Genomic DNA, 8,799 nt, shown 5'->3' with positions numbered 1-8,799 from the left:
TGATATATATTTCCCATCTCCCTCTCCAATCTATTCTCCCCCTGCCCCAGAGAAAATATTTGTCAAATACAATTCTGCTCATGTTGCCCCACAGTTAAAGTTATTCAGTGCCTATTTTTTAGAATAAATTCTTAAATTCTGTGGCAGGGTACATAAGGTCATGTATAATTTGAATTCATAATCTGAATTATTCATCTCTCTTTACTTTCCTCCTTCTTCCTACCCTACAGCCATATCGAATGATTTCCATGCCGTAAGAGTGTCATGTTCTTTATTCTTCTGAACATTTTCTTATGCTGTTTTTTGTTGTTGTTTTATTGTTTTGTTGTTGTGCTGTGTTTTGATTTGTTTTGTCTTGTTTTTCTGCTTGGAAGGCACTTCCCTCCAATTTTTATTGTATAATGTCTCATGGTTATTAAGACCTGGCTTATCTGTTTCCCATTACACATTGAGTTCTTTACAATCAGAAACTATGTCTTTTTTTTTTCTTAAATTCCTAGCATTCAGCAGATTGTCTGCCACAGTGTAGGTATTCAATAAATTTTAGTATTGTATGTTAATGGTCAAGTAGTATAGATTACATTATTTTTCAAAATTTTATTTTAATTCCAGTATACTTAACATACAGTGTTAAGTTAGTTTCAGGTGTACAATATAGCGATTCAACATAGATTACACTCTTGACCAGCATGCAAAAGTTTCAAGAAGGATTCCCTGATCCCATAAATATAGGGACTACTTAGGCACAATTTAACTGGCATATAAATTGCATGCATACTCAGTGTATCACAGAATCTAAAAGACAAACAATATCTTCCTATAAAGCTATTATTTTTGTTGTAGTTTTAATTAAACAAATAAATAATGCATGTCTACTATGTACAAAATATTCTAGAGGATGTACTGATACATGAAACAGGACCTTACAATCTAATTGTCTAAGAGAATTAGTACAGTCATGGTGACCAGCGCTGATGTCACACAAGGGTAATATGCACTGGATCATGAGTCATCCAATTGACAGTACCAAGAGGACAACTTGAAAATTAGGGCCAACACTGGGAATGATGTGCAGGTAGGTGATAGGTAAGGACGCACATCCTTAAAAGAAAGGACCAGTGGAGGTGCGCATCTTAAAATAGGATTAGAAGTCAAGAGATGCTTGGGGACAAGTTTGCAGTCAATAATTTGGGGTCACAGCTAAGACTTGGTTCATGTAGTAAGGAAGTGATGCTAAGCAGTAAATCCAATCAGAGCAAACAAACAAAAAAATAAGAGCCTGAGCAAAAATTCAGGGTTGGGGGCCAATTAACAACGCATCAGACAGGGCAGATGGTAGGAGCATAGGAACATCAGGAGCGCTGCAGTAAGGCTGGCGTTAAATAAAAAGTAAGAGAACTAACAAAAACGATCTCACATTCCTTATCGATACATACACATGCACACATGCTCACATTAACATTTATGTGAGAAAATTGAATGAACAATCAGTTGACTTTAAGTGATAAGGAATACCCTCGATAATGTGGTGTGTATCATCCAATCAGTTGAAGGTCTTAAGTGCAAAAACTCTTATCTATCTATCTATCTATCTATCTATCATCTATCTATCATCTATCTATCTATCTATCATCTGTCTAATTCTCCTACTGGTTCTCTTTCTCTGGAGACTGACTGATATGAATGCGATGTCTTTCTGTAACAGCTAAAGAGATGCCTGGATAGTTGAATAAAAATCTTTACATAAATGACTCCTCTAATGTTGTGAGAACCAATTGTAAGTAAGCTGTGTTAAAAACAAACAAACAACCGGGGATGTACTGTATGGTGACTAACATAATATAATAAAAAATCATTATAAAAAACAAAAAACAAACAAACAAAAAAAACCAAACAAAAACAAAAAAACAAGTAGAAAGTGTAAAACAAAAAATGATGTATTCCAAACCATTGAAAATGCACTTATAAATAGAAACTATATATGAGAACATAACTACCCACATTTAACAAACATAAGCATACACACGTACACCCCTCCCCCCCCCACAGTTCTGCCAATAACACTACCATGAGGAGCCCATGTAGACTGAGCCAGTTTGAAAAGGTGGAGTTCTTCCCTTAGGGCACCTGTTGGGCTAATGTGGTTATTGAGAATAGTCAGAATATCTATGTTCCAATCCCAGTTCTGTGACTTAATAAGTATGACCTTGAGCAAGTTATTTGACCTTTTAAAACCTCAAGTCCCTAATCTAAATAATGAGTATTATAATAGTGTCTAACTTACAGATTTACTGATGTAAAGATTAAATGATGTAATCCATCCAAGTGTATGTAATCCATGTAAGTGCAAAGTGTTCAGGAGTATGTAAGTAGATAATTAATGCTAGCTCCTATTGCTGCTATTATTATTAAACATTAATTTTACTCTTTCAAAGATACAACAATACTATTCTTCATATCAATTAAAAGAATGCAATTGCCTCGTGTAAGTATTGATAGGCTAAAATCCAAACTGTTGAAATGTAGTTTGTATCGAGACAAGGTAGTCTATCTTCCCTTTGTCTGCAGTATGAAGGGTAACAGTAAAAACGCAAATAGAATAAACGTAATAAATGGAAATGTTGGGAAATAATACTTAAAGTGCATGACAGCTTTTTTATTATTGTCGGTAAAGAAAAGAGAGTTCCACGAATAAATCACAGATGTGTCATTAAAATTAAGTGAAAATTTATCTTTGGGAAGTACTCTTCAAGGTGATCTACAATTTACATTGTAAGTGAGAGGAGATTTATATCCTAAAACCTCCCTAATTACTGCTCCCCTATAACATATTTTAAAGTGCTATGGGTTTTTAAAAAAATCCATCAAACAGAAATTATAAGCAACCAGAAGAAAATTTCTGTAAACTCCCTTTGCCACATCCTTCGCCCATGCCAGCACCTGGCGCCCATATATTTTGTCTTCCTTCCTATTATTGAGATGAAACGTCTGCCTTCCCACTTGTTACAGAGATGAAACTCCTCATCAACTGACCAGTTCTTATCCTGCGCACTAGGCCCTGTATTCTCTTTCATCTCATCTACTCAGGGATATCACCGCATTGCCTAGCAGTTCCCTCCTGTCTCTTTCTCCAGTGTCATCAGTAAACTCTCTCTCCTGTCTCATTCCCATCAATGTAACTGGGCTTTTATGTCTCATCCCTAACATAGAAACAAACAAAACCCAGAAAACCTGTTGACCTTATTTTTCCATCTATCTACTGACACATTCCTCTGTTCAATTTTACACCAAAACTCCTTACTAGATTCACTTTTTCCAGGCTCCTCCCCCAATCCTCCTTACTTTACTCCAATCCAGCTTTTGTTCCCAGTATTCCATTTAATGGTGATAGCCAAGGTCATCAATGACCTCCAAGTTGCTGCATCCTGTGATCCATTCTTAACTCAACACCTAACTTTCTCAGCGACATCTGGCAGCGATGATCATTCGCTCTTTCTCCTCTTGGTTTCCAGAGCTACCCTCTCTTGGATTTCTCCCTTGTCTTGGGCCATACTTTCTCAGTTAGAGCGGCAATTCTTTTTTCAACCCCCAGCTGAAGTAATGCCTGGAGTTCAATCTTTAGTCTTCTCTTCTCTATCCACACTCTTTTATATTCAGTTATTGATTTGATATATGTTCTGTATTTTGAAGGCCCCCCCACAATTATATCTTCATCTCTGACTTCCCTTCTGAACTCCAGATTCACATAGTCAACATCCAATTGCTTACTATACAGTCTAATAGACATCTCAAACTCAACATATCCCAAACTGATCTTCTCAGCCCCCAAACACATATGCCCTAATCACAGTGCTCATCTCAGTCAATGACAGTTTAATTTAAAATGTACCCTATGATATACTTATATCAAAGCAAAAATTGCACTGGATGAAGTTAAACATGTAAGGAAGATTTTATTCAAAGCTACTTTTCTTTTTAGAGAAAAGAGTCTAGAATTAGTCTAAGCTCAAAACTTTGACAGAGCTGGAGAGTGGTTAAGAGCTGGGGTGGAAAGGATGGGAATGTAGGCCACCTGTGTTGGCTAATTGGCATGCATTACTCAAAGGAAAAGTAAACTTTCTCATATCTTTATGACCAGGAGTAGTTTTACAACCTGGAACAAGACATCCCCAAAGTTAGGCTCCTATCCTCCCACAGAAACTCGAAGATAAGAACACCATCTTCCTTGATTTCATTTCAAAGAATGGTTCTCAGATCCCTGGGAAAGACATTTTTGGATTATAGAACTAACAAGAAGCTTTTAAAAGAAATACATCTCAAAAGGGCAGTGAAATAATTTGTAATTATGAGTTTTCAAAGGTAAATGTTCTAAGAAAAGGGAGATCTGGGACTGGAGCCGGGAAGAAGCCTGTCTCCAGTGTAGTCAAGCTGAGGACTCCTTGAGGCTGTCTTGGTCCACTGCTACCACCCTAGTACAAACTGCCATCACCTCTTACTTGGATTAATGCAATAAGGGCTCTACTGGTCCCCACTTCTACCCTTGCACCTTTTAGATCTATTCTTAGCAGAAACAGTCAGAATGATCATTTTAAAAAAAATCATAAGCCAGTATGTGTCATTCAGTCTAATCCAACCCTCCAATGGGTCCCCATTCTGCTCAGTGTAAAAGCCAAAGCCCTGCACAGCTGGGAAAACCTCCTGCTTACCCTCTGTCTGTTCACAGTTTCTACTTGTCTTCTCTCCACTTCCTCTATTCCAGCCACATGTCTCCTTAATGTTCTTTGAATATGACAACCACACTCCCTGCTCAATGTTTTGGCAACAGTATTTGGGGCACCTACATATATACCTTCTCCTAAAAAGTCTTAAAGATTAAGATACATCTACTTAAGACAAGAACAATTAATATTTACATATTTGTACAACTTTGGGCTTCTATTATTAAGGTTAATAATTTCCTCAAAATATGGTGGATGTTATTCTTTTCAATTTTTTAAAAAAGATTTTATTTATTTGAGAGAGAGAGAGAGCACAAACAAGGGGAGCTGCAGGCAGAGGGAGAGGGACAAGCAGACTCCCCACTGAGCAGGGAACTCAACGTGGGGCTCAATCCCAGGACCCTGGGATCATGACCTAAGCCGAAGGCAGACACTTAACTGACTGAGCCACCCAGGTGCCCTCATGTTGAACTTTAAAGCAATCCTTAGTAGAACATAGAAGGGTGGGATATGTGGCTGGAAAGACGTGTCAGAGAGGCAGTGGAGAAGTTTCTTTGTGCTATCCTAAGGGTTTGTTTATGATTATATTTCTGCCAGACAACAAGACTGGGCCACAGCAAGTGTTGCTATTTTAATGAAAGAGAAGGAAAAGCAACAACTACAACCCATGAAATTGCTAGTGTTGAGCACCGAGTGTTATACATGCCTCTCAGAGCCTAATTTCTTGTCATTAATAGTAGGGAATTGGGCCAGGATATTCTTTAAGATCCTTTATTACTCTTATATTCTAAGATATTGATTCATAATGTTTTTCCTGTTGGCTAAATACAAGAGTATTAATTCTTTCAGGTCACTGAAACAATGACCAAGAATCAGTTCTCTTCACAGACAATATTATTCTCAAACCTAAAATTTTCATACAGACACCCAAAAAAATATCTTTAAATAAATAGACTATATTCTGAAGATAATAAGTTTTCAATGGTAACTTATTATGATGATAATGATATGAGGCTATATAGAAGGAATATATTTTAATTGGGTTCTATATACTACAACTTATAAGTAGGTAAGCCATTGCCAAGGACAGCTACTACATGGAGAACATACGATTTCTAATCTGAACAGTATATATTCAAAACTAAGCTTCCTGTGGCCACAATACCCTCACACCCCCTACCAAATTCTACCTCTCCCAACATAGAACATCTTCACCCTCACTCTTGATAAAAAATTAGGTCACACAGGTTACAAGACTTTTACGTAGACCTGTTAGATTGAGTAACTACAGTTCCTTCCTTCTTTCTTCTCTCCCCGGAGTGGGGTGTGTATCTATAGTGTAAATATCAGCAGGATTGGATCTCCATGAAGAGAAATTTGTTCACTAAAGACTGTACTCCTTCTTATTGTTTACAAAAGACAGGATGTTTCGGGGATCTGTCTCATAGTTTTATCGTTGTTCAATCTTAGACAGTTTAGTTAGACTTGCTTATGCAGTGGAGTTTTTCTTTTGAACAACATATATTTCATAGGAAGTATCCGTATCTGTCCGTTGTAATTAGTGTAGTATGTGTCCACTCTGAGCAGTAATTTATTTACATGATCCAGTTCCTTAAGCAAAATAGGTCAATAGAGAACTCCCGAAAGAGTCCTTCTTCATGCACTCATTAAGACTATTAGACACGTGACAGCAACTTAGCAGCAAACAAGATGGAGATTTAGGGAGAGTGGCCCACTCAGAGAGGACATGGAATCTCCAAGCCCTTTCCCCATACCCTGTTCCCTGCATCTCTTCCATCTGACTGCTCCTGAATTGTATCCTTTTATAATAAACTGGTAATCTAGTAAGGAAAATCTTTCTCTGAGTTCTGTGAGCCATTCTAACAAACTGATAAGCCTATGGAGGGAGTCATTGGAACCTCCAATCTATAGTCGGTCCTGTCAGAAGCACAGGTGATAACGTGGTCTTGTAACTGGCCTATCAAGTAGGGGGGCGGGGGTGGAGACAAAGCCCTTACCTGTGGAATTTGATGCCATCTCCAGATAAATAATGGCAGAATTGAGTTGAATCGTAGCATATCCAGCTGGTGTTGGATAATTGCTTGATAGTATGGGGAAAGACCCCTCCCAATCAGAATTGGGTACAGAACTCTTACTACCTAAACCATAATTTTCTTGTTCTGATCATTATTTATGGCTTCTTTTCCTTGAAAGCAAAGCATGAGCTTCATTTTTAATGCAACACTGTTTACATTTCGATGTTATATTTAATTTTGTCATTGTTAATGCGAATGAAGAAAATTATTACAATGATTGGAATAACAGACTAAAGTGGAAAAACACTAAATTAGCACCAGAGACATGGCTGGTTGTTTTTGGGTTTTTTGTTTGTTTTTGTTTTTGTTTTGTTTTGTTTTGTTTTGTTTTGTTTTGGCTCATTTACCCAAAAGAAGTATGGTCTTGATAAATCTTTGAGATTTCTGCTCTTTCATTTATTAATTTGTAAATTGAGGAGATTGAGTAGATTATTTCTAAGACATTTTTCAAACATGAGGGTTTATGAATTTAAAAATTCTTTCATTGTAGCATTATTTACAATAGCCAAGATATGGACACAACCCAAGTATCCATTGATTGATGAGTGGATAAAAGTAATATATACATATAATGGAATATTACTCAGCCGTGAAAAAAGGATGAGACCTTGCCATTTACAACATTGTAGATAGATGGCGAATATAATGCTAAGTGAAATAAGTTAGTCAGAGAAAGACAAATACCATATGATTTCACTTATATGTGGAACCAAAAAAAATGAATAAACAAATAAAAAGCAGAAACAGACACATAAATACAGAAAATAAAGTGGTGGTTGCCAGTGGGGAGAGGGGTGGGAAGATGGGCAAAATGGGTGAAGGGAAGTAGGAGATACAGGTTTCCAGGTATGAAATGAATAAGTCACAGGAATATAGTCAATGGTATTGTAATAGTGTTGTATGGTGACAGATGGCAGCCACACTTGTGGTGAGAGTAGAACATACAGATTTGTTGAATCACTATGTTTACACCTGAAACTAATGTAACATTGTGTCAACTATACCTCAATTTTTTTTTTTTTTTAAGAGAGAGAGAGAGAGAGCAAGTGCACGGTGGAGGAAAAGAGAGAATCTTAAGCAGGGCTCTATGGCCAGCATGGAGTCTGTCCCAGGGCTCAATCTCAGCACCCTGAGATCATGACCCGAGCTGAAATCAATAGTCATATGCTTAACTGGCTGAGCCAGCCAGGTGCCCCAACTCTACTTCAATGTTTAAAAAAAATCTTTCGAGTGAATCTTAATGAAACTATACACTATTTTATATTGTCAATAGCTGATTGAAACACCTCTGTAACATGTTCACCTTTAATGGATTTTCTTGTCCTTGTTATTGCAGAACACTTGGAGCAATTGTTGCTAGCACTGAGGGCTTTCCACTGGAATTGAGCACTGGGGGAATGCGGGCTCGGAGTATGGTTTGCATTCCTTCTTTACACACTCCCACAAGGGACAGACTTAGGCTCTGGCAGGGACAATACCCATAAAGGGTCACTTAGCTGAACATTTTGTGTGAGTTATTTGTCCATTCCAGAAAGAGAAATGACGTATTAACATTCAGAAAAGGTACAAGTTTATTGCAGGAATTTACAAAATTGTCTACCTAAAATGGCTTTGTGATTTTGTTTTCCATTACATAAATGGCTGCCATTCAAACTGTCAACACGCTCATAGAGTAATTATTATTCTGTCAATTTCCATCATGCTCTAGCTAGTGCATTTTATACAGTATGTAACATTTATTTACATTCATTGTTACATTTGATCCATATGTGTGTACTTACATTCTTTCTTATCTTAGAAAAACACCCTTTTTAAGCTATTATATATATAAAATACCTACATAGACCAGAGAGAAACTTTAGTGAGCCTAGTTTTGCTCTTTCTGTCAGCATTCAGTATGAAAGACTGTGTATTTGCAGGTCCCACAGCTAGATTATTTATTGTTAATCCAACACTATTGTTTAAAGATTTGGGGCATCGACATA

Source organism: Ursus maritimus, unplaced genomic scaffold, assembly GCF_017311325.1.
Source record: "Ursus maritimus isolate PB19 unplaced genomic scaffold, ASM1731132v1 scaffold_11, whole genome shotgun sequence".
Lineage (NCBI taxonomy): Eukaryota > Metazoa > Chordata > Mammalia > Carnivora > Ursidae > Ursus > Ursus maritimus.
The sequence above is the reverse complement of the archived record's forward strand: the minus strand, read 5'-3'. Positions refer to the sequence as shown.